Source organism: Equus quagga, chromosome 6 (genome assembly GCF_021613505.1).
Source record: "Equus quagga isolate Etosha38 chromosome 6, UCLA_HA_Equagga_1.0, whole genome shotgun sequence".
Classification (NCBI taxonomy): domain Eukaryota; kingdom Metazoa; phylum Chordata; class Mammalia; order Perissodactyla; family Equidae; genus Equus; species Equus quagga.
In genome coordinates, this window is record NC_060272.1 from 15,777,968 (window position 1) to 15,794,838 (window position 16,871).

The 16,871-nt window shown below is 38.6% G+C and overlaps 1 protein-coding gene across 6 annotated transcripts in view; it reads right to left on the minus strand.

Annotated features, from left to right (window-relative positions):
- MBNL2 (muscleblind like splicing regulator 2) overlaps positions 1 to 16,871 on the minus strand; it is a 153,860-nt gene that overhangs the window by 120,866 nt on the left and 16,123 nt on the right. The window contains exon 2 of one of the 6 annotated variants that reach the window (XM_046664001.1): positions 12,164 to 12,269. The exons of the other annotated variants lie outside the window; for them this stretch is intronic. The gene's annotated coding sequence lies outside the window, so the exon portion shown is untranslated. The remainder of the gene's footprint in view (positions 1 to 12,163; positions 12,270 to 16,871) is intronic. 6 annotated transcript variants of the gene reach the window in all.

Sequence of the window (16,871 nt, forward strand, 5' to 3'; positions counted from 1 at the left end):
ATTGTCAGAAAATGGGTAGGGCTGCAAGTTAGAAGAGCTGCGTGTTAGTTTTTGCACAGTTGCATACTAGCCAGGAGATTTGGGGTGAGTCACAATCTCTCTCCAGGCCTCAGTTTACCCTAACATAAAAAGATGTTGGGCCCATGAGTGGTTTTAAACTCAGGTTTGAGTAGCTACCGGGCCAAAGGTAAACATAGTGTAGCTTAGGGAAGCATCAGTTTTACTAAAAGTTGTTGGGTAAAAGGGAAAGTCAAATAACTGAAGGGGTAAGTAATTTAAACTTTTTTACTAGAGCAGACATATATAATGGAGTAGAAAGCAAGATTTAGAAGACTTTCGATACATAAGGAAACTTCTATCAGAGCTTCTGAGCCTTGGGAGACCAACTCTCTCTCTGTTGTAAGGATGCTTCAGTGGAAAACCTTGAGAAACACTGAGCGACAGGGTCTCCAGGGCCACTTCTGCCTGGGTGGTGCGAGGAAGTGTGTTTCTTGCTTAGCAGTGAGAGGGATCTTTAGAGAGATACCTGTGGTCCAGTGGGGTTTGGTTTGCTACCCTGCTGCAGAAACATGAAGTTCATTAAAGCTAAAGATTTTATTGGAATCACTAATCCTCCTCATAAAAAGTCAGAAAGAAGATAGGGGGCTTGAATGTACAAGTCTGTGCAGACAAAATAGTGCTTCTCCAGACCATTCACATGCCTACAATGATCAAGGGCCTGTACTCTGAATTTAATGTCAGCTTTGGGGCTGGGAAATCTTTGTTTACCATAGATTTACCAAACTGGTAAACCAATTTGTTTACCATAATATCAGGGTCAACCAAGAGCACCCAGGCTGTTCATGCCACTGAAAAGTAGCATCCATTGGGTTTCACTTTTATTTGTGCACTCTTGACAAGAGTCAATCTTGCTTTAAGAAATCCATCAAATCTAACTATTTTTCCTAGGAGTTTACACTATGGCCAAAGATAATATGGTAATTAAAATGCAGATTTGGAATTGTAGATCATCTTATATCCCTACAGCTAAAAGCATCAAATATAAAAGGGGGAACCAGGTCTAAGGTCAAAAGAAGTCAAAAGGCAATTTCAAATCAAATATTTAGACTAAAAAGCTATTTTTCAGGGGTCATTATAGAGATAAGTTGGCATGAGAGTGTCAGAGTAAGTTATAAGTATTAGTTTTTGTTTTAATTTAAACTTTAAGGACCAAAATTTTCATGAGTTGTTCCTAGAATGTTGCTAAATGCTTTCCTTTTCAATCATAATGTAATAAATCCTCCATCATGCTTCAAAAGTTGGAATTAATATTTTTATAGATTTCTAGATATGAATTATAGTCTTTTTCAAAGAGAAATCATAATATTTACAAATTTGAAAATGATTCAGTATTATAAGATTTTAATCTAAATATCTCAATGCTTCTTAGCAACATTTATCAGTCAAAATTTGTATTGGAAAACTCCTAATAAAAATCTAGCACGTTTTCTATAATGTAAACTTTCCAAGAAGACTATATGGTAATGTCTGTAGTAAGTATTATAATAAGTATGGTGACACTGTAAAACAAAAATTTTCTTGTATCACTATTTTATAAAGGGAGAATTAACTAATGGATTTTTTTAATGATGTGAAAACTAGTAAACTTGAAACACGGTTAATTTCCCTGGGTTTATCCGTCTAGCTTGAAACTTTCCTCAACTGAGAGACCTTGCTGAGGGTACAAGAAACTGGAGAGGTGGAGAGGGAAGACCTCTGGAAATGAATGAAGTGGATCCACAGTGATATTTGTTTTCACTCACGTGTCACAGGTGTTTCTATTTCAAAGAATCAAGTTTTAACTCATAAGCATATAACTACCATGTTATAAGAACTTAATAAGTATACGTTTTCACTTGGTATCATTTAATCAAGCCACGAACATTTTTAGGTGCAATTATGTGAACAGAACTATTCATCCCTAATGAGTCTAAGCTGAGATTCTACAGGGTTGGGATTAGACTTCTTCATTTCTTTGCTTTAAGCACAGAGTTCAATAAATATATGTTAAGTAGATAAATGGATGAATGGATGGATGATGGATAGACGGATGATGAGTGGATGACACAGAGCAAAAAAGAAAAGTAGTTGGTTCTCTTTATTTTAAATTTATATATCAAAGTTATATTTTCTATGGAACAGGAAACTTATGTGCAGTCTAAATTTTGTTTTTAATATCATAAAACTAATATTTATGAGATGCTTAAGTGTCTCAGATTTCAGTTAGCAAGATGAAAAATCCACTATTGGTTACTATAATTAGTTTAAGATTCCTTGGGAAATGCATTCATAGCAGGATATAAAATATAGAGAAACTTCTGTCACTAACCATTTATTTTTCAGAATTTTCAGAAGATCAGCTGTTCAAAATTTTCAAAAAGTTAAGAAATGGTGTGGTCAATACACTAATACGTAACAGGAATATATAGCATAACTATTTGGAAAAGAGGGGAAAATGTTATCATTATCTTCAGATGATGTGATTATATACCGAGAAAATTCAAGAGAATTGAATTTAATTCTCACAAGGAAAAAGAGAGTTCTATTAAGCTTCCAGAAATGAGATAACTAAATAAAGTTAAATGGAACCAATAGTTTTCTTGTTCTCTAGCAATGATCAGGTAGAATATATAATAGAAAAATATATCATTTATAATAACTACATAGAACATAAAACAATTGGGAATAAGGCTAACTGCCAATGTATTAGGCATAAAAATTAACAAACTTTACCTGGAGTTATAAAGTAATATATGAATAAAATTGAGATATATTTCTAGATTAGCATTCTTATCACTTAAAAATATTAGTTCCTACTAAATTAATTTAGAGATTCAACATAATTCTAATAAAGTCTCCAGAGGATTTTTGTTGTTGGAAGAGGTTGCTATGAGTATGGGAAAGAACTTAAAAATGATTTTGAAATTTATCTGGAGAAAGAAATAGATAATGACAGAATATAAATTTTTGAGAAAGAATTGGAATATATGGAATTGGTCCTAGTAGATGGACACATGTACTATTATCTAAAACAATTAAAACAGTTTGTTACTGCTGAAGGAATGGACAGATAAATCAATGGAATTGACTAAAATTATCTTGAAAGAGATCCCAGTATACCCAGTATAAGATTAACTTAGGAGCTAAGATAATAAGTACTACATATGGAGAAAGGATGCCTTATTCAATAAGTATTGTTTAGGAAAACTGTAAAAAAGTAGAGAAGAAATTAATTTATAAACTCAACTTGTACTATTCACAAAAATAAATTCCATATGGATTTGATTAAAGAGATAAACTATAAAAGGGCAAAAGAAAATATAGGTGAAACTTTATTCAATAACAGGCATGCAAGTCTTTCTAAGAATAAAAAACAATGCAAACAAAGAACAACAAAGTGGTCAACATTTAATGGCTTCAATACGTGTTAACTAAAAGTTTCTGACTTCCTGGAACAATGTCAAGTTGAGCACAAGTAGCTATCTAACATTCCCCACAAAATCACAAGTGAAATAAATAAAGGTTGATAAAAATATGGAAAAATAAAACTTGAAGTAGCGTTAGAAACAGGGAAAGTATATTAGCCACGTATTTTGGAGTCTCTGTGCTACTACTAATTATACTGAAAACCCCAAATTTTACCCAGTAGCCACATTAAACTGAAAACCAGCAGTTCAATGGTTTGTCTCCCTTGTGCAGTAGAAATAGCAACAGCAAGGAGGCTTGTCTGGCTTATATACTTGGCATCCAGGTCAAGCAAAGGAAAAAGTGGGTTGAGAGAAGTAATTCTTATGACAAGAAACTGAGCAGAGATGACATATCCCTGCTGGGTACCCCATGGTCAGACCTCCCTCCACCCTGTAATGAAGCTGCTGCACCCCTGAACTCAATCAAATTTACACCAAGGAATCTCCTGCTTAATATTTGAGGAGAGGATTCTATTGATACTCAAGTGGCAAGTGAGGAGCTATGAAAAGCTTTCTCCTCTCTGTCTTGAATAAAAAGAACTAAGCCTAGACAGACCTCTTTTCATTCATGATGAACAAATGAACAAAAAACAAACAAAAAACTAGGTATGCCACAAAGATCCAGTATGCAACCATTGGAAAGATTCTGCAAATTAAAAAGAGGGTCAAGATGGAGAGCTCAAGATTTATCATTAAAAAAGAAATTTTAAGACAGCATCTTGCTTTGTGTTTCCAATAAAGTCCAGGAAAGCTCATCCTTTCTTCATGAGATAGGGGAAAAAAAGATGATAAAAAGAGAATTGAAAAGGGACTGAGAGGGGCCAGCCCCATGGCCGTGTGGTTAAGTTCAAGTGCTCCACTTCCGCAGCCCAGGGTCTTGCAGGTTCAGGTCCTAGGAGCAGACCTAGCACCACTCATCAAGCCATGCTGAGGTGGCTTCCCACATAGCAGAACTAGGAGGACCTACAACTGGAATATACGACTTTGTACTGGCCATCTTTGGGGAGAAGGAGAAACAAAAAGAAAAACAAAGAAAAGGAACTGAGAGATAGTCAGAAATAAAAATGGCAGTTGGTTTACATAAGAAAGGAATGTGAGGAAACCAACATTTCAATAGCAGAATTAAAATCTAAATTTTATGCAGTAAAGAGCACTGTCAGGGTACAAAATTAAATCAATGAAGTACAGAATACACTTGAGACATATTTACACAATGTAGAAAAAGGGGAAATGAGATTAAAATGATCAGAGAGCTATTGACAGATATGGAGATCAGACAACAAAGATCCAATGTAAGAACTATTAATGCTCCTAGAGAGGAAAGAAAAAAAGAAAAGAACAAATGAAATAGAAGTGATAATTAAAAGATATAGGTAAGGAAATCTTGGGAAGTTCAAAAAGGAACAGAGTCTTCCATGTCTTAGGCAAAACCAATGAAAAGCTCTACGAAACTAGAACATCCTAGCCATCTCAAAGACAAAGGAAGATTTCTAAAAGTATTTAGCTCCTCTGCTCCCCCAAAAGACTTAACTACAAATGAATTGATTGGCTTCCAACTTTTCTTTTCCAGCATGAAACATTAAAAGCCAATAGAAAAATGTCTGTAGAATTTTGAGGGAAAAACTTATTACTCCAAATAATGTACTCAATCATATTATATTTCCCACATGAAAATGAAAAATATTCTCAAATATGCAAGGGATCAAAAAAACATAGCAGTTCCCAGGAATCTTACTTTGAAGGATACATCCTAAAGGAAAAAATCAGACATGGGATTAAATATTTATGCATCAGGATGTTAAGCACAGCATAATTTATGAAAATAAACAATTAGTACAAATGTAAATTTTAAGCAACAGAAAATGCTAAAATAAATTATGATACCTTCATATTATTGGACATTAAGCAGCTCTTAAAAACCATGTTTTCTAACAATGTAGCATGTCAGGTCCAAATGCTTGCCATTTTATATTTTTTCTTCAGGAAGCAAATATTTTATCATCAGAAAATAAAATAGATTAAAAACATTCTGAGACAAAAATTCTAAAAATGCCCCCTGGGCTTTTATGCTTGCAAATATGTCATTTCTTCATTTACAATTGAACAATAGGTCAAATGTCATGAAGATCTAGGGACAGTGATTTATAAAATGTGGATACACTTTCCAGACTGAACATCTTGAAATGTAAGAAAGTAGCAAGATAAGGAAATCACATTATTTTGCTAAGTTTGGACACATTTTCGTTATTGTTAATTTTGCCCCATTAGATGATACAATAAACATGTTATATATCATAGTCTGTTGTCCAAGTTGCCCAGCAGAAATTATAGTAACGTTACTGAAAAATAAGTCACAAGGTAAAATAGTTTAATATTTAAACAACTTGATGTTAATTTGAACAATTCAAACTCACAGTGAGTGGGCTGTGGTGGGGGGAGGTGGCCAACTTTTAAGAAAAGAGATTAAATAAAAGAATGAACAGAGTGACAATGGCTCGCAAATTGTAGCTTTCCAATAATAGTAGAATTTGCATAACACTTTTCATAGAACTTGGCATAAAAATGTTAAATTATACTGCATATTATTACTTGCAATAATAAAACATAACTAATATAAAATTAACCACTAAGGCACCACATGAGAGAGTTTTAACATTACATTTAGGATATGGCTCCACCTTCTCTTCACCTCCTTTGATTTTATAGAATTTTAGAATAAAAGGGGGGATTCTAAGAAAAAAAAAAGAATAACTGGATTGTATTATTTTTAACAGCAATAATGAACAAAGAGCTTCTTTTCATATTTTAAATGGCTAAAGGTATTATGCTATGACTTAGTCCCTTGGGGACCCATAGCACATGTTTTTAGAAGGCTGGCTAAGGTTTGGGGTGAAGCATGAGTCCGTGGTATCAGCGACTCATAATCACTGTCTCATGTTTTAGTCAACTAAGCTATTCAACCATGTACAAGAGCCTCAAACATGACTATGAAACAATACGAAAAGTAAATTGTTACACAAGGAATAAATAATTACATGTTAAATCAAGGAGAATAAATATGGGAAAGAATATTTGCCAAGAAACATCGTTTCTAGTGCAACATAAAAACATTAAACGTGTGAGATTGTCTGATGATAAATTGCTTTGTTTAGAAAGTGTGATGAAGGATTTGCCATAGATGCTTTGATTAAGACTAAGTGTTTTCCAGATTTGGGTACACCTATGTTTTGGGATAAAAATCACAGGTAGAGCAACTGGTCTGCAGATTCAAATATTAATTGCTTATGAACAGTTTAAAATAAAAATAATGCTGCTGAATCAAAATATGATGAAAATATAGAGTAAATGACATTGTTAATTAACAAACTATGCTGTTTTTAGCTATCTGACTAATGAATGAACTAAAGAAAACATCTAGAGTTCCAAACAGCTTTCATCTAGGCAACACCACAGCCTCAATAACCATGACACTTTGCATTTGAATCCACATATTAGTGGCCCAGATTGTATCAACAACTTCAACAAGCAGGAGAAACGTACAAGAGAAATGATACCTTCCCTAAGAGCTCTGAGAAGAACTATAGTAATGTTCTTCTAGAATTAAGAGCTGTCCTAGACCTTAGAATCTCTCTCTTCTCCGGTCCCTCTACAATAAAGAGTTTAAAAAATCAGGGTAGCATATCATTTTAAAGAAAAAGAAAACCTAAGCCCATGCTCTGAGGGCTTTTATCTTATTAACAAATAGGCAGGATTAAGGTGCCTGTTCCTCCAAATATTCTTGAACATAAAGAAACAAATAAAGTATACTGCAGTTTTGGGTTTTTTTCTGCTTTTTTTCTCCTCAAATCCCCCCAGCACATAGTATTTTCACTTGTGGGTCCTTCTAGTTGTGGCTATACTGCAATTTGAATGAATTGTCTTTTTGAACAAACATGGTGGGCAATCTTAGAGCTGTCTTCATATCTTAATCAAAAACTTTAGGGGCCGGCTCCGTGGCCGAGTGGTTAAGTTCGCGTGCTCCACTGCGGCGGCCCAGGGTTTGGATCCTAGGCGCGGACATGGCGCCGGTCGTCAGGCCACGTTGAGGTGGCGTCCCACATGCCACAACTAGAAGGACCTGCAACTAAGATATACAACTATGAACCGGGGGCGGGGGGCGGGGGGTGGGGGGTGGTTTGGGAAATAAAGCAGAAAAAAAGAAAAAAAAAAAAAGATTGGCAACAGTTGTTAGCCAGGTGCCAATCCTTAAAAAGAAAAAACAAAAAAAAGGAAGATTGGCAACAGTTGTTAGCCCAGGTGCCAATCTTTAAAAAAAAAAAAAAAAGAACCATCAAGAAATGACATGGTGAATATCTCAGAGCACTGTTTTAGGGGCTGTCTGAAATTTAAAAAAAAAAAAAAATTTAATGCAATTATTATCATTAATATTATCAGCTGGCATTTACATAGAATTTTATACAGTGAATAAAGTCTTCCAGCATGCATTATCTCATTAAACTTCAGAGATAGACAATAGGTACTCAAAGGATTGGTTTGGAGACTGTCAGCCTAAACAATAAGAAAGGATTCCAATTACTAGTGTCATTATTGAGGCTACCCAACACTATCTTCCCAAGATTACCAGTATCGGTCTCATTTTGACCCCATAAGTGATCCAGATTCATGATTGCCCCTGTGCTATTTACAGAACAGCAATAAGTATATTAAGAAAATCTACTGGCTTTGCGGTAAAGCTGACTGTAACCAGCTCATAAAGCTGATATCTGTGTCCTTCAGCAGGAAGGAAAAATCCTGTCTGGGGGAGCCTGTCCTGTAGTGTGCTTGGGTACAATAGCTCTCTTTTTCTTTACAGGGTCAAAAATTCAGCAAAAGAAATTAATAAAAGGCCTTCTCAGAGGGGGAAAAAAAAGACTCTCTACCGCCAACCCCACTGCCCCCTCCCACCAAAAGATAGAGACAGAGAATTTTAGAAACAGGAGTTTATTCACAGTGCTTAACTAAAAGCAGACTTCCTCTGGATTAGAACTGCAATTTACATAATGTATAAAATGTCAGGATGATATTCTGGTTTCTTACACACACTGCTGATTTTATTGTATACTTTACAGTCTTTATCCTCCTACAAAAATTTCCCCTTTCTAAGTTTAGATAATTTTCTAACATAAAGAGTAGGCATTCACGTTTTCTTTTTGAAATAAAAAGGCAAAGTGGTTTGCGATAAACACTTGACGTTCATGGGCATTCGCCACGTATATAGAGAGAGAGAGAGAGAAAGAGAGAGAAGTAATAGTAGCCAACATTTATTGAGTACTCTCAAAATGCCAAAGTTCTAGAATTGTTATTAGTCAATACATAAAACATCACTGCAAAAGTCCTGTTTAAAGGTTGGGACGAGTGGTATATGTTTAAATTCGAAATTCCAAACAGAAATTTCGCCAACTTTAGAGGCTGATTCCAATTTAAGCTCCATATCGAACTAAGATTGCCCTTTCTGAACCTCACTTTTCTTATGTATAAAATGGGACAATATTACATATCTCTCAGGGCAGTTGGGAGCCTTAATTTAAAAAAAAAAAATTTAACATTTCGAAGGTAATTGTCAAAGTGCCTAGAACAAAGTGGGTGCTCTAAAAGTTAGTACCCTTCCTGTGTCCTATTCATTATCTGTTATTTAACTTAGAAATGAAAGAAAATTGTGCTGCTATGTGGACCTGGCCCTGAATTTCACATTTCTTTTTTTTTTTTTTAAAGATTGGCACCTGAGCTAACAAACTGTTGCCAATCTTTTTATTTTTTCCCCTGCTTTTTTATCCCGAAATCCCCCCAGTACATAGTTGTATATTTTAGTTGTGGGTCCTTCTAGTTGTGGCATGCGGGACGCTGCCTCAACATGGCCTAATGAGCGGTGCCATATCCACACCCAGGATCCGAACCCTGGGCCGCCTGCATGGACTTTACCACTAGGCCATGGGGCCGGCCCCTCACATTTGTTTTAAAGGAGGGAAATAAGCACTTGTTCACTTTCTTTCAAAAATTGCAATAATAATGATTACACATTAAATTAAAACAAAACATCAAAATACCATTTCAAAGGACTCATTCCAATGTAACAGCTCCTCTCCCCCCACCACCATCTCCAAAATATCTCATTCAGGAGAAAGAAAAGATGTAAAATAATTTTGTTCCTCAAACTTAGTAAAAATAAAAATGCATTTTACATAGCTTTATTTAGAAAATTCAACTTAGTTTTCTTACTTAGGGTTTAAGTGAATTAATGTAGTTCAGTGGCTACCAACCTGTAGAAAGAGTCTTCAACTGCTGGATTTTGGAGACACCTAGAAACTGTGTTACCAGCACCATAGAAGTTACTATTATTTTTCAGTCTATTCCAGAGATGACTGGTGAGAATTCCAAATTTGTAACACTTTGGAAGGGCCTATGACAAGGGTGGCAAATGATGTCCCTCAGGTCCCCTAGTCCCACCTTCCCAACTACGGCAGGCATGACTAATTGATCCCAGTACTTTTTCCCTGTGAATCTAGACTTGGCACTTGAAAATTTCTCAAAACAAGTTTCCAGGCAGGCAGCCACCACCAACTGATCAGAGTTCCCTTGTGAGTTGAAACCACCCCCAGACTAAGCTAAAGGTTGCCTTTGAGCTACTTATGGAAAAAAGGGGCAGAGGGGGCATGCTTTCTGAATAAATTAATAGTCTTCACATAATTCTAACGGGAATATTTATCCTATTTATGAGACCAAACTTCTCAGGCATTTCATTACTGTTCACTTAGATATAAATACCTGTAATACTACTTATCAATCATTCTTATCTCATCATTAATAAGAACTTCTTAAGAGTCATTATGAGATAAAATAATCTTGGCCAGTTCAAATTGCTGTATGTCGTTAGAATTAATGAAAGTGTACATCTTTATGAATAGTCTATAATTCAGGCTCTTCAGTAATTAGGTTGAAATGAAGTTTTACTATATTTCAATTTTATTTTCTATAGTAGTAGATACATGTAAGCCTACCCCTGGGGTGTCTTCACCCAGATAAGCCTCTGTTTTTGTGGGCAGTGTAAAGATGTACCCAGAACTGATTTCTTCAAAACAAGCACTGTGAAACAAATGTCTGATTCTTCGGCCAGTGTGCATCAGTGGCAAAACAAACAGGCCATTATACTTGTGGCAAAGAATGAGATTGCAAAGTCAATGAGGAACAAGGCACATTATCAGCTGGTCCACATTGTAAAACAAAGGGACAAAAGCACTGTTAATACAGGAAAAAGCCAAAGTTTCGTGGTTCTCAGTGAACTTCAATGGTTTAGGGGATCATCCTGAATGTAAGCTGACTTGTCTCTATTAGTTTCCGTATTTTTCTTAGCAGATGACATGTTTCCCTTAGCTTTCCTGATCATGATCTATTAAGCAGTATTATTGGGCACTGGCCTCCTTTTCTCTCCACATCCCTCAATTTGTTGCTCTCCAAATTACAGCCTGTGTTTATTTAGGACAGCTGAAAAAGTCACAATGTTTGAAATGCAAGCAAACTTAAATTCATTGCAAATATCTTGCAAGCAAACTTAAATTCATCGCAAATATCTTCCTGAGTGGGGGGTTTTTTTGGGGGGGGTGGCAATATTTGAAATAAAGTACTCATAACTAAAGAATTACATTGGAATTTTGCAAGCACTTCTATGACCTAATCCTGTAATTTAGCCTTTAAACTATAAGGAATTGTGAGACCACCATTATCCAATGTCATGTGAGATGAATTTTTTTTTTAATTTCACCATTTTTAGCTAGTGGAGAGGGCAAAATATTGTCCAGACTGGCTGAGGAGGAGGGTGCTATTCCTTTCTTTCCTTTTTGATGCTGAGGGAGACAGAGGCGCAGGGAGAAACAAGCAGGAATCTGGAGAGAAGTTTTACTCCACCCTTTTTTCCTGCTGCCTCTGATGAATGATAACAAAACAAGATCTATGCTGGGGGGGATAAAAATCTCGCTAAATATCCAGCCTTATCCACACTGAATAAGAAAGTCTCATTTCTGTGCATCCACATTATGCTATTTGCTGGCAAATTAACTCTTAATTCATGGGTTTTTCCCTCGAAGGGTAGGGAAGAAAGAAGCAAAAAAAAAAAACCCACAAAAAAACAAAAAGAAACTAACTGCCTATTAGTTTTAGTTTAAGATGAGGCTTGATAAGCCTCAGAAGCCACTAATTAGAAGGAGCATGCTAATTAGAAGGAGATTGTGACACCCTTCTCCCCTTTCTTTGCTTGCTGTCATTTGGTGCATCCTCCAAGGCCCAGTCCAAATGTCCCTTCTTGGAAAATCATTCCCAACCCTGTCCCCCATGCTCACTGCCCCAGAGAGCCACGCTCACCCTCCCTGACTACTGTGCCCTCCTCTAGTTTAGTCCTCATGTCCTTGAAGTTGACCTTGTTGCTGTTGTGTCTGCCTAAAACATGAGCCAACTGAGCTTGGGTGCCAGGCTAATGCATCTTTCTAGCTCAGCACCCAGAACAGCATCTGGCTACTTACCTAGGGTCTGTTGACTAAGTAAGTAAATAAACAATCCAAGAGCAGTCAATAAGAAAATTTAAGGACCTTAATTTTTTATCCTCCAAAATAAATTGAAAATTCGTCTACCTAAGCTGCAGTGGAACTGGTGTTCAAGGAACATTGTCTTGTGATCAGCTTTCTCTCCTACATCCACTGTCCATGCCTGCCACTGGCCACTGCTGCAGACAGTTACCTGGGGGAGGATGGAAGAGAGGATGACTGGGGTGGTAACAATCTGAGCTCGTGCCAAAACTCTGGCGGTCGAGGCAGAGGCAGAGAACAAGATGGCGACTCCTCAAGAGGAACACATCCGCTCAGCCCAGGGGAGGGGGACTGGCCCGTGCACTGAGGGTAGAGCCCTGCTTAGCCTTCTTCCATTTTCCCTTCTACCAGCACCACTTTCAGAGGATGACGTCAGTGGAAAATGACTCCATAATACATGCCACTTATAGTAGCATCCCCACAGATCCAAGCTTAACTGTACTCAAACTGTCAATCAAGCAACGCAAAGGAGAAAAAAAAAGTCCTGCTCATTCCATGTTTTTTTTAACAACTCTCAGGCGTTCCACCCCCACCCCCACCCCGGGGGCTCCAAGGGCCAGGGAAATTCCTATTTCTTTTTATGTTTACTGGAATGAATTATCCTCTTGTAGACCCTAAAGTTCTTGCGGACTGGGAATGACAGGCATGTTTCTGTGTTCCCCATGGGGCCCAGGACAATTTGCAGGCTGTACCCTGCAAAACTGAAAGCTCATGGTCAAGATTATATTTTGGATAGAAGACGGCAGGTAGCAACACTATTGATGCTACTATTATCTAGCTAAGGGACCTGGATGTAAAATCGCTCTGAGCCAATCAAAAGGCCCCATCCCAGTTGGCCTGACCCACCCCAGGGAGCTGGCAAGGGCCCTGTAGACAGGTGGACCTGTTGGGCACCAGCTGTGCCTCAGCTGGCCCCGAAGAATGAATGAGCTTTACCCATAAAGAGATGAAAATATCTGAGCCAAGTACCTGCTCCTCACTTTTTCCTAGATCCAAACACCCAAAAGCATAAGGAAGAGCTTAAGGAGTGGCCTTTTGGGTTCCCAAGGACACATTTTATGATCAGAGTTTCTGGAAGTCTAGAAATTTGGAAGGTTTTGCTAAAATCCTGCCCTTTCACTGCAGCCAAGCCTGGGTTGAGGAGACACCTTCTCTAGGTTGTGGTAACACAGGCCCAGCCCTTTCTTGTCTAGCTTCAGGAGGCATCGGAAGTGTCCTGAATCAGGCAATTTCCTTTCTGGGGAACCTCATGTGTGCACACAATAAGAGCTCATTTCCTCCTATTGGCTTTTGTTTGAACAGTTTCCTTTGATATGGGATGTCTTCCGCTCTCCTTGCAGTTATTTACATCCACGCATCCTTCTCAACTCAAGATCCACTCCAACTGGAGTCAGGCCCAACTGGCCTAACTCCCATGGCTCCTCCCTCCCTTCTGTCTTAGATTAAGCATCAAATGTGGGGCCCCCAATCCAAACAGAGTTAGTCTCAGGGTTCTCCATCGGTTTTTGCAGGATGCAGCTGTGTATATGTGTGTGTGTGTGTGCTTGTGTGTGTATGCATTTGTGTGTTTTAACACCTCAGTGGGATTACTGGTCACCAATCATCTTTGTTTTGCTTGCTTTACATAGCATCAGCGAACTAGACACACAGTTGGATTTTAATCAATACTCTCTGAATGGAGCAAATGAGCATTTTGACGATGATTCAAGATAGGGGCCGTCCCCACAGCATAATGATTGAGTTTGGCATGCTCTGCTTTGGCAGCCTGGGTTTGCAGGTTTGGATCCCAGGTGTGGACCAATACCACTTGTCAGCCATGCTGTGGTTGCAACCCACATATAAAGTGGAGGAAGACTGGCATAGGTGTTAGCTCAGGGCTAATCTTCCTCAAGCAAAAGGAAAAAAAAAAGAGGAAGATTGGCAACAGATGTTAGCTCAGGGCTAATCTTTCTCAGCAGAAAAAAAAAAAGAAAAGAGAAGAAAATGCTGATAGATTTGAAGATTTGAAGGTATACTTTGATTTGGGAACATTTGGTAATCTTTCTCAAAAGAGAGCTGAAAGAGAGGATTTTTCTATCCCAGAGTATCATAAATTCCTCTTTGCACTCCCTCCTCTATTTTTGAATTTCTTTTTTGGTTTTCTGTGCTTATTTCTCCCTGAGTAATGATCAAATGGACTCCGTACCACACTTCTTTCCTCTTGTTCGCGTGTGACCCAAATCCTATGATCTGGAGCTCCAGCAAGCACCTAACTTTGTGTAAATCTCTCTGCTGTTATGGGTGCTTGGTGGGAAAAAGAGGACATGTGATACTGAGTCTTCCAACCCAGGCAACTGTGTCCCTACCTCCAGGAAGGACGGAGCGTGCCATTGCAGGAAACACCTTGGAGCAATCCTTGCTTATTTATTCTCTAAGCAACAAAGGGCCAACCTTTCCTCAGGGACCAGAGGGCCAGAATAGACTGGCAGATGTCAGGAGTGTTTCTTGGCCCCAGAGGAAATTCATTCATTCATTCATCCATTCATTTCCAAAAGTTTAAGATCAGGAGTTTGGTCCCAATGTGGGCCAGTTACCGACTGCTTGAATGACCTAAAAACAGCCCTAGTGGGGGCAGAATCAATCTTTTTTCTTTTTCTTGAAGAAGATTAGCCCTGAGCTAACTGCTGCCAATCCTTCTCTTTTTGCTGAGGAAGACTGGCCCTGAGCTAACATCCATGCCCATCTTCCTCTACTTTATAGGTGGGACGCCTAGCACAGCATGGCTTTTGCCAAGCGGTGCCATGTCCACACCCAGGATCTGAACTGGTGAACCCCAGGCCGGTGAGAATCAGAACATGCGAACTTAACTGTTGCGCCACTGGGCCGGCCCAGGATCAATTTTATCTGTGCCAAAATGGCTCAAGACATGGACTGTGATGGAGCGGGGTCAAATGCTCCACTTTCACACATGCACTGTATGAAACTTTCCAAATGTGGCCCAGTCCTCCTGTTTTCAAAAGCAATTGCATGGGGCTGGCCCCGTGTCCGAGTAGTTAAGTTCGCGCGCTCCACTTCGGTGGCCCAGGGTTCACTGGTTCGGATCCTGGGCACGGGCATGGCACTGCTCATCAGGCCATGCTGGGGCGGCATCCTACATGCCACAACTAGAAGGACCCACAACTAAAATATTCAACGATGTACTGGGGGGATTTGGGGAGAAAAAGAAGAAAGAAAGAAAAAAGAAGATTGGCAACAGTTGTTAGCTCAGGTGCCAATCTTTAAAAAAAAAGGCAACTGCATTCCTTCAATCCGGGACAACATGCTCCAGGGTCTCACCATTCCTACAGAGAAATATTCCCAAAAGACTGGCATTAAATTACTTTGTAGGATATAAAGCCTTCTTGCATTGTGCTGTAAAAACAGTAACATGTTAACTGTAGAAATACTCATGTTGAAGTCCCTCCTCTTTCTGGAATGTTTAGAGGGTCAGTAGCATTACTTGGGGATTATTCCCAATAGCTTCATGTTCACCCAGAGAAATGTATCCAAATATTGTGTATGAAGTGTTTATTCTGTGCAGGATAGAAAGTTCTTTACATAGATGATCTCGTTTAATCCTAATCATCTCCCAGAGAAGGGAGCATTATTAGCCTCATTTTAAAGACGAGAAAACCGAGATTCAAATGCGTTTTAAATTTTGCCCGAAATTGTGCATCTAGTCTCTGGCGCTGCCAGAATCTGAATGCAGAATTTGATTTGTCTCCTAACCCCTCTGCCAGGAGGTCTGTTAATCATTTGTGTTCAAATCACTCTGTGTTTTTGCAATAAATGCAGGTTCCTGGGCCCTGCCGCAGATGTCTGAAGTCAGAATCTCAGGGGCTGTGGCATCTGTCATCTGTTTTTTTTTTAACAAGCTTCCCAAGAGTTTGTGCAGCCAATGAAATCAGCATTTGGAGTAACTGGGAAAGGCTTTTGAAATGGGTTTGGAAAGAAAACACAACTTCTTTCTTCTCCTGGGCTTGGAGTTGGGTGGGTCAGAAATGTAGTGCAGAAATATGACCCTGTCCCAATGGCTACAGGAGCTCCTTCTGGCCTCGACTGTGGGCATACTTGTCGTTTACTTAGTTTGCAAGTGGCCCTCAAAGGCAAATAAATAGGTCGATCCATTTTGTGAGATGTGTGCTGAACATTTTGTGCAGCCAAACGCAGCCAGACCTATCTGTCCTACAGCAATTAAGCAACTAAAACTTATTTTAAAAGTTAGGACACTCTGGGTAACTCCCCAGTTTATGGGCTTCACCCTTAGTCTCTCTCTGCCCATTGCCTTCATCAGCCAAACTTCTCCGAAGTTTAAATGCAAAACAGAGCCCTGGCTGAAGGGGTTAAGGTTTAGCTGGCCTCTTTTCAGTACTGAGGTACAACTTCACAGACATATGTAGTCTCTGGTGGGGGGGTGGGGGGATGACACATTCACTCTTCATGTGTAATAGAAACTTCGGGGTGTATTTGGCTGGATGAGAGACTATGGATTTCTGCAGGTGTTACGGCTAATAATCATCTATAGAAATGCTTGTCTCAATAACCAAAGGCTTCAGTCATTTCATTGCATTCCACAAGCATTTACTGAGCACCCACTACCTACCAGACCATGTTAAGGTGCACGGGGATGGCTACAATGAGGGGACTTGAAAATGTGACATCCATATTGACAGATTTTGTTACTTAGGAGAAGTACTAGGCTAATGAATTATCTTTTGCTGAAGCCAATCAGATG